This window comes from Nicotiana tomentosiformis, chromosome 11 (genome assembly GCF_000390325.3).
Source record: "Nicotiana tomentosiformis chromosome 11, ASM39032v3, whole genome shotgun sequence".
Taxonomy (NCBI): domain Eukaryota; kingdom Viridiplantae; phylum Streptophyta; class Magnoliopsida; order Solanales; family Solanaceae; genus Nicotiana; species Nicotiana tomentosiformis.
In genome coordinates, this window is record NC_090822.1 from 7,387,909 (window position 1) to 7,396,602 (window position 8,694).

Genomic DNA, 8,694 nt, shown 5'->3' on the forward strand with positions numbered 1-8,694 from the left:
TCTGACCCTGATGGAGCTGCTCAAATTGAAACCGCAGCTCTTCCCTCTGGGAGGGTGGAATATACCTGTCCAGGAAAATATGAGTGAACCTGTCCCAAGTCATGGGAGGAGAATCTGCTGGTCTGCCAAGAAGATAAGACTTCCACCATCTACGGGCTTTGCCATCCAGCTGAAAAGTAGCAAAGTCTACCCCATGAGACTCCAATATCCTCATGCTGTGAAGTTTGTCCCTGCACCGATTAATGAAATCCTGGGGATCCTCATGTCATTCGCCCCCAAAGATAGGAGGATATAGTCTAGTCCATCTGTCCAATAGCTTTTGCGGTTCGGCGGCCGCAGCTGGTCTGGGCTCAGGTGTTGCTGCTGCCACTGGCTGGACTCCACCCACGAGTAGTGCACCCTGGGTCTGATATACAATAGTTGCCTACCCATGAGCCTGTGCGTTAGGGGTCTAAGCTCCCCTCCCCCGCTTGAGATGTGGCTGGGTTTGCCGGAAATAAACCGGCCTGAGTCATAGTGTCCATGAATTCCAGCATACGGCCCATGACCTCCTGGAATCCCGGTGCAGATGTGAAATCCACCGGAGCTGGCTCTGCCACGGGCACCTCACCGTGTTCCTCAATGATAGGATCCTCTTTTGGACCCACTGGTGGCATAAATGGAACAATTCTTTGACGTCCTCGTCCTCTACCACGGGCTGGAGCCCTCCCTCGACCTCTGCCTCAGCCTCTAACAACATGGGGAGTAGCTCTTCCCTGGTCTGGAACCTCATTAGAGCGCGTCCTCACCATCTGTGAGAGAATGAGAGAAAGATGTTTAGTTCTACATCAACTGCATGATGGGAGATGAAGAAAGGTAGTTTTCCTAACACCCTATAGTCTCTCGAAGATAAGTACAGACGTCTCCGTACCGATCCGCAAGACTCTATTAGGCCTGTTCATAACTTGTGAGACATACGTGAACCTAGTGCTCTGATACCATGTTGTCATGCACAATTCACCTATAGGTCGTGATGACTCCCAACATCCCAGCTAAGCAAGCCAACTAATGATTTAAACATATATTCAATTCTTTAAAAATTATCTGAGTAATCAAACTCTTCGAAATTTCAAAATTTAAGAAAGATATGAGAAAATAAAATAAATTAAAACCCAAGTAAAATAATTAAATCCACAAATTCTACTAGTGTGTGCCAAGACCTGGTGTCACAAGTGTATGAGCATCTAGTAGATTATACAAAATTTTAATACTGTCTGAAATAAAATAGACAGAATACAAATACAAGAAGAGGCACTAGTTGCTGCAGAACGGCTCGAAAAGACAACTCACCACTAAACCTCTAGATAACGTGGGTGCGCGCCGATAGGTCCTCCGGTAGTACCTGTCTCAGGTCCTGCACAAAAAGTGCAGCAAGCGTAGCAAGAGTACGTAAACAACGTGTACCCAGTAAGTATCAAGCCTAATCTCGAAGAAGTAGTGACGAGAGGTCGACTTTGACACTTACTATGGGTCAATAATATTACAATAGAATATATTGAATTAAACATGATTCTTAGGTGAACAAAAATAATTTTTCTTAACAAGCAGAAATAATTAATTCCTTAAAATTCAATAATTTCCAATTTATCAATTAGCTTCACATGCTGCAATTAAAATATCAAGGTATCGTGTAATTATTATTATTAGGCATGATTTCTACCGAGGTCGTAGGCCCGATCCAGAGTGTCGTGTACACTGCCGAGGGACGTGCGACATGATCCATAGATGCATCTATACTGCCAAGGCGTTCGACCCGCTCCACAAGAAAGGAGGACATTTTCTTATGAACCTCCGGAATGAGAATTTATTAATAATATTAACACATAGGATGTTCAATTTCTGTTAACAATTAAATAATTTACACAAAAATCAAGGATATGAAGTTTCAATCTTTAACTATTTCCTCTAACAATTTACAATACAATTCCATTAATTTAATTAAATAAAAGATGCAATTATCACAAAAAATTCATGGTTTGAGTCCTAAACTACCCGGACAAAGCATAATTAGTAGCTACGTACGGACTCTCGTCACCTCGTGCGTACGTAGACCCCCACAATTAGCAAGAATTATTGATTCAAATCATCTATGGGGTAAATTCCCTCTTACAAGGTTAGACAAGAGACTTACTTTGTCTCAAAGCCCACTTTCCGATCACAATGTGGCGTCAAAAATCCCAATTCGGTGCAAAAAAATTTGAAACTATCCAAATGTTATATAAAATAATTAATACATGCTCAATAATTTGAAATTAGACTGTTAAATAAATTATCCGACCAAAATAGTAAAATTCCTAAAATTCACCCCGGGCCTACGTACCCAGATTCCGAAAATTTTCGGAGGAAAACGTTACCCATAATCTCAAAAACTCAAATATAAAATTTCCATCCAAAACTATGTATTTAACTGAAAGTGTGTAGAATTAACTTACCTTCAATTTCTTAGTTGAAATCCCCTTTCAAAAAGCTCCAAAATCGCCCAAGAATGGAGAGATATAGGCAAAAATGGCTGTTTTTCCGTTCTTTAAGGGTTCTTCCAAACAGCCCTTTCGCATCTACGACTCGCAAGCCGCTTCTGCGGCTCCATATCTGCGGAAAATGCATCGCAGATGCGGCTTCCCCCTAAGCCGGCCCCGTTTGCTTCTCCGGCTTGTACATTGTATCTTCGATGCGCTTTTGCGGTTGTACCTGCGCATCTGCGCCCAGTCCACTTATGCGGTGCTTTTCACACACCTGCGGGCTCGCACATGTGGCTGGCCCAAGTGCAGGTGCGGTTGCAGCAGAAGCTGGAAGCTTCAGCTGTTGCTCCAAGGTCCAAAATCAATCCGAGCCTCGTTCGATTTAACACACGGGGCCCCCGGGGCCCCGCCCGAACATACCAACAAGTTTGAAATCATGAAACGGACTCGCTCAAACCCTCAAAACGTGTAAAACAACATCAAAACTAAGAATCATACCTCAAACCAAATTGATTCAACTTAAAAATTTCAAATTCTTCAAACTTACTCCGAACATGCCAAAATATACTTATACTACTCGGAATGACACCAAATTTTGTGTGCAAGTCTTAAATCACCATACGGAGTTATTCCTAGGCTCGAAATTCTAAACAGACTTCAATTACTCCAAAACCTACTCCAAACCAAATTTAAAGAACATTAGACCTTCAAATAGTTGATTTTCACTATTAAACTCCGAAACGTTCCTGGGTTGTCCAAACCTCGATTCGAACATACGCCCAGGTCCAAAATAATCATACGAACCTATTAGAACCGTCAAATTCTGATTCCGGAGTCGTTTACTAAAAATGTTGACCACTACAAAAAAAATAGCGTTTAGCGACGGACATATTCCGTCGCTATACATGTTATATTCCGTTGCTAAAAGAGTTTAGTGAGGAATTCGCGACGGATTCAAGTTGGTCACTAAAATGCTCGTAGCGAAGCTCATAGCGACGAAAAATGCAAAACCGTCGCAAACCTAGCGACGGATTAGCGATGCAATATATCCGTAGCCAAGTTTAGCGACCGAAATATTTGTCGTTATTTTGCTTTGTGTAGTCACTATTTTGACTAATTTTGTCGCTACACTTCATAACAAAATTCGTCGTTTGTTCTTATTAGCAACAAAATAATCTGTCGCTAGTTCTTACTGGTTTCAGTGATAAAAATCTTTTCTCGCCAATCTGTCGCAATATTTATTTAATGAGTTAATTTTAGCTTCGAAAAATATGTCGCTAATTTTTAAAAAATTTTATTTATTTATTATTTTAAATGTATCATGTTCAAGCACATTACATCAATGTTATTAAATACACTTAATTAAAAGTGTCTGATATTAATATAAATAAACATTCAATAAGGTCCAAAATTTATAGCATAATGCATATAATTGTATCGTTAAGTACAAAACATCCACAAGTATCAACAATAAAGTTTAAACAAAATAGGCTAACTATGTGAGGCCGGAGAGTCATGGTCATCGTCAGAACCCAATGCATGAACCTCATCAATGTTAGCAGCAATGGAAGAGGTAGAAACTATAGGTGCCACATATGATGGGTGGTTGGTAAGATTAATATTTGGCTGATGCAAGGGTAAAGAAACTAATTCGCGTACCTGCTCAATGATTACAGGAACTATATGATCTGTCACTATAAGAATCAATCGTGTCACTAACTTATCCATATTCCTTATCAGTGTTGATTGAGCATTTGAAGGTGTTGCTGAGGATGTTGCATCAGATCCAAAAGAGTCATGAAGATTCGGCTCATAATAGCATTTTTCTTGAGATCCAAGACCATATACTCTTCTTTTCATTTCTCCTTCCGCAGCTTCGTAATATGCTTTACACTAATCAATATCAGATTGACTGTGTGTTTGCTGCTGTAATATTTCTTGATAGTTTTCCTGCAGAAGAGTTAATAATTAGTGAGGTTGAAATATTAAAGAATATTGAGTATTCAATTTACAAAATGAAAAAAAGATATGAAAGTAAAGTCAATAAAATTATTTAAAAAGTTGACTTATATGTACAATTCGGGATTTCTCACCAACAAATAATTTTTCATCACTACCATGTGTATGAATGTGCAAATGTATCGCACTTGGTGTTGGATCTCGACCCTTTTTAATAGCCTATAAAAAATATATTCAATTCAAAATATTGGCAAAAAGACGTTTGTATAAAAATGATATTGAAAAATAACATAGAGAAAAGGAAGCAACTTAAGTAGAACAGAGAAACTAAAAACTAAACAAGTTCCTACCTTCAAAATCTTGTTAGTTTAAGGAAGCACCTGGAAAGAATATTTTAATTTGTTTCTTGAACTTCCATGTAAATTAAAGACTCTTCAAAGTCATTAGTGACATGGCTAGCTTTTGATTGCAGAGAAGTCTCCAAACTAGTTTTGAAGCTCCCAATCTCAATTTCCACCTCCGAAATCAACTCCAATGTGGGCAAAGTATTTAGAGCAAGACAACGTAAAAGATATATAGCTTTTTTCTTTCCACTAGGTGATGATAATAACATCAAATTGACAAAGATAGCAGGGAGAGAAGCTTAAGGTTCTTATTGGCTCAGTTGGATCCGGAACAATAAGGTGCCTTATGTTAAAGAACTTCTCAACTTTCTAAACTAGCATTATAACTTGTCAAACACGATACTATGGACTTCAGCAACCACTCGTGTTGCTTCACTTTATGTTGCTGCTGATACTTATGTCATGAATTCTCAGGTGAGCCTTCACTACTCTAACTTAATTACGGCTCAGTTTCAGGAAATGTAGAATGACAAAGCTTTTTTTAGATATTAATATTAAAGAGTTTAACATGGAAGTTTATGTAACAGTGAAAAGGTGACAAGTAAGGAATATAGTTTCTTCTTTTGGAAAAAAGTGCAAGTGAACTAGATAGATGAAAAAGAAAAATAGAATATAGGTCAAGTAAGTAGACATGGATGGCGTAAAAAAGAATATCATAAGATATTATTATCCAAGAAAATACATCAGCCTAGGTGCACTCTTGTAAACAGAAAGCTCAACTTGAGTCAAAACATATAATTTTAAAGCAGAGTAAAAACTTGAGTCCTAACGTTTCCTCCTATTTAATTTTAAAAGGAATGGACATAGCTTTCTTATTCCTGTTTTCGTAACTTTTTTCTTAAATCCTAACTTAATCATAAAAATGTTGATTGATACCAAAATCCAATGAGGTTACTTGCTACAAATCCTTGCCATAAATGGTCGAAACCAAATATGGTCTCAATTAGCTTATCCAATCACATCAGACATGAACATCACTATAATAGAACATGAAACAATCCGAATAAGAGCAAAGAGAAATAAACTATAAGGAACTCGCCTTTCTTCATAAAACAATCAGTTGTAAAGTTTTTGTTCTTTAGCTGAGTATTTACATCAGCTAAAAGGAACTCGCCTTTCTTCACACTAGATGAGGTAATGGCCTAAATAGTGAGATAGAACAACAATACATTTATTTATGTACCCACTGGAGCAGTATCAAGAAACAATAATCCATGGATGAATAAAGCAATGCAAACAATATACGCATCAGGAAACAGTAAAGTAATTGGGATCTCTAATGTGTTCATAATACATTTAACATGTAAATGACTTGCACTGAAACATTTTAAAATGAGTGTTGTAGCAGGATGTTGAAGACTTATAGCATAATAGGAAACAAATGAGAGGTTATTAATGCATTCCAAAAATTTCTTTTGGCAGGACAAATAAGTATCAATTTATATAATTTTATGGCCCACGAAAGCAAATTGTAATGATGAAAGAGAATTAATCAATGTCTCTATTTAAATACATGTTGTCACAAGCTTCTCTAATATAACTGGCAGCTAAATCAACAGTACATGTTGATCCTTCCTTTTGGGAAAGAATTAGTACCTTAGATCATTTTCAAGATTGCATAACTGGAAAATAACAAGAAATCATAAAATAATTGGTCAAACTACAAACAAAAAATGACAATCAAGTAGATAAACTTTTTTACTTTTGAGATTAATAATAGTCAACTAGATGAACTTTAACCATCATTTAATAATAGTACTCATTGTAGCAATACCGTCGAGATAGCTAACAAAGAATTTCAAAGGGCGAATTCGTCTTTCACTTCACTTAAAAATCCTAAAGGAATATTTCAAAAAAGTTGCATTAAATCTCATCATGTTTATGAGATAAAGCATAATAATTTCAGATACAATATCTAACTTGAAAGAGACTAGAGTAAATGTGCATCAACCAGCCATTGAAGCATGAAAATCATATCAATTTAATCTACAATAATCAGAACAATAAAAGATTACAATAAAAAATAAGTAAACACAAGCCATGAATAGAAGCTCAAATAATAACCCGACAATATAAAGCACCTTTTAACACCACATTCAATGAAAGACATAAAATTGAAGCAAACTTACAGCAAAGGTAGAACCAAATCAAGAAAATAGGAGGAAGTATAAATTCACCTGCTATATATCACATAGCCTAAATCTAACTTAGAATTGAACTAAGATCTAAATTAACAAACAGAATACCAGATCCAGAAGATTAAAGCAGCATTATTACCTTATCCAAAAAAAACAGCATCGTTAAAAGTTAAAAAGTTGCTGTCAAATTCAATAAAATTGCTAGAACCAAAAAGTATTTCAACACAGCCATACAACAACTACAACTCAATCCTAAATAGCTGGGGTCCACTATGTAATCCTCCAAATAAAAAGATTAGTAAAGAGAATACTAGATCTAGAGGGTTAAAGTAGTATTCAAAGCAGCCATCAAATTCTATACAAAGAGGTAGAACTAAAGTGTATATAAAATCAAAATACAGTGGAAAAAAGTAATCTTGAACTCACTAAAAGACTCATTTGAAGAAACCACGCAAACCCATTTGATGGCATGTTCAAAGAAACCAGGAAAAGCTATGAACCAGCAAAATTAGAAAACAAAATATGGATATCTATGTTCCCATTGTATATGAGCCTTAGATTCACGCCCAATTTGTTGTATTGGAAGCAAGTATCTCACATTATTGAAGATGAGAGAAAGTGGGCGACTTTGATAGAGAGAGATAATATGAGTTCGTAAGCAAATTTGTGCCCTAGATAAACTTTAACTTTAAAAAGACACAGCGACGGAACTAGCTACGGAAATAATCTTGTCGCTAATAATAACTTGGGCAAAATTATTTTTACGAATCTAGCGACAGAATTTTTGTCGCAATTAAATTTGTAATGTTTCGATAAGTAAAATAAACGCAGCGACAAAGTTTTTTGTCGTTAAATTCGTCGCTATTTTTTAATAATTTTTGTCGCCCCACTTTCGTCGCTAATTTTGTAGGTAAATAAAGGCGCCCATTTTTAGCGACGGATGTAAAGTTTTGTCGCTAATCCATCGCTATATTTGATAGTAAATCTTTTGTAGCTTATTTAGCTACGAAATATGTCTTGTCGCTAAACGATATTTTTTTGTAGTGGACCGAAGTCAAACTTTACACTTAAAGCCCAACTTAAGGAACCAATTGTTCCGATTTCAACCCGAACACTTCCAAATCTCGAACCAACCATCCCCGCAAGTCATAAATTAATAAAAGCACATACGGAGAGTTTTATTTAGGGGAACGGGGTTCTAAAAGTCAAAATGACCGGTTGGGTCATTACATTACCGACGGAGTGCATCGGTACAACCAATTAAATTTTGACCGGTCAAAGTATCATTATTTATCGAGAGTTGTCCGTCGGTTATTTTATATAAAAAAAAATAGAAATTAAAAATTTCAAAAGTACCGAGGGACTCCGTTGGAAAGTCCCTCGGAATAGCGACGAAAAAAAGTTTGTCGGTACTGCTGCGTCTGTAAACAACTGTTTCTTAGTAGTGATAACCAGTTTTATCCCACACCGTGGGGTCTGGGGAGGGTAGTGTGTACGCAGACCTTATCCTTACCTTGTGAGGATAGAGAAGTTGTTTCCAATAGACCTTCGGCTCAAGAAAGCATAAGCACCAAATTAATGACAATATAGACAAGAAGGGACAGTACCAAAAAGCCATATAAAAGCAGAATAAAAATAACAAGATATTAAGGTAATCAACAATGAAAGAAAACAACATTAGTCATAAAAACCTAT

General features: G+C 36.5%; 1 long non-coding RNA gene across 3 annotated transcripts; it reads right to left on the reverse strand.

The window, feature by feature from the left end:
- Window positions 1-1,142: 1,142 nt before the first annotated feature.
- LOC138900886 (uncharacterized) lies at window positions 1,143-7,929 on the reverse strand. Of its 3 annotated transcripts, none has more exons than XR_011412211.1 (3): window positions 4,592-6,791; window positions 4,158-4,448; window positions 1,143-1,393 (listed from the first exon to the last, which is right to left on the reverse strand). It is a non-coding gene; the product is annotated as an uncharacterized lncRNA (long non-coding RNA). The 3 variants fall into 3 exon arrangements; XR_011412210.1 differs by lacking the exon at window positions 1,143-1,393 and adding an exon at window positions 7,426-7,929 and having other exon boundaries at window positions 4,002-4,448; window positions 4,592-6,003; XR_011412209.1 differs by lacking the exon at window positions 1,143-1,393 and having other exon boundaries at window positions 4,002-4,448; window positions 4,592-6,808.
- Window positions 7,930-8,694: the final 765 nt, after the last annotated feature.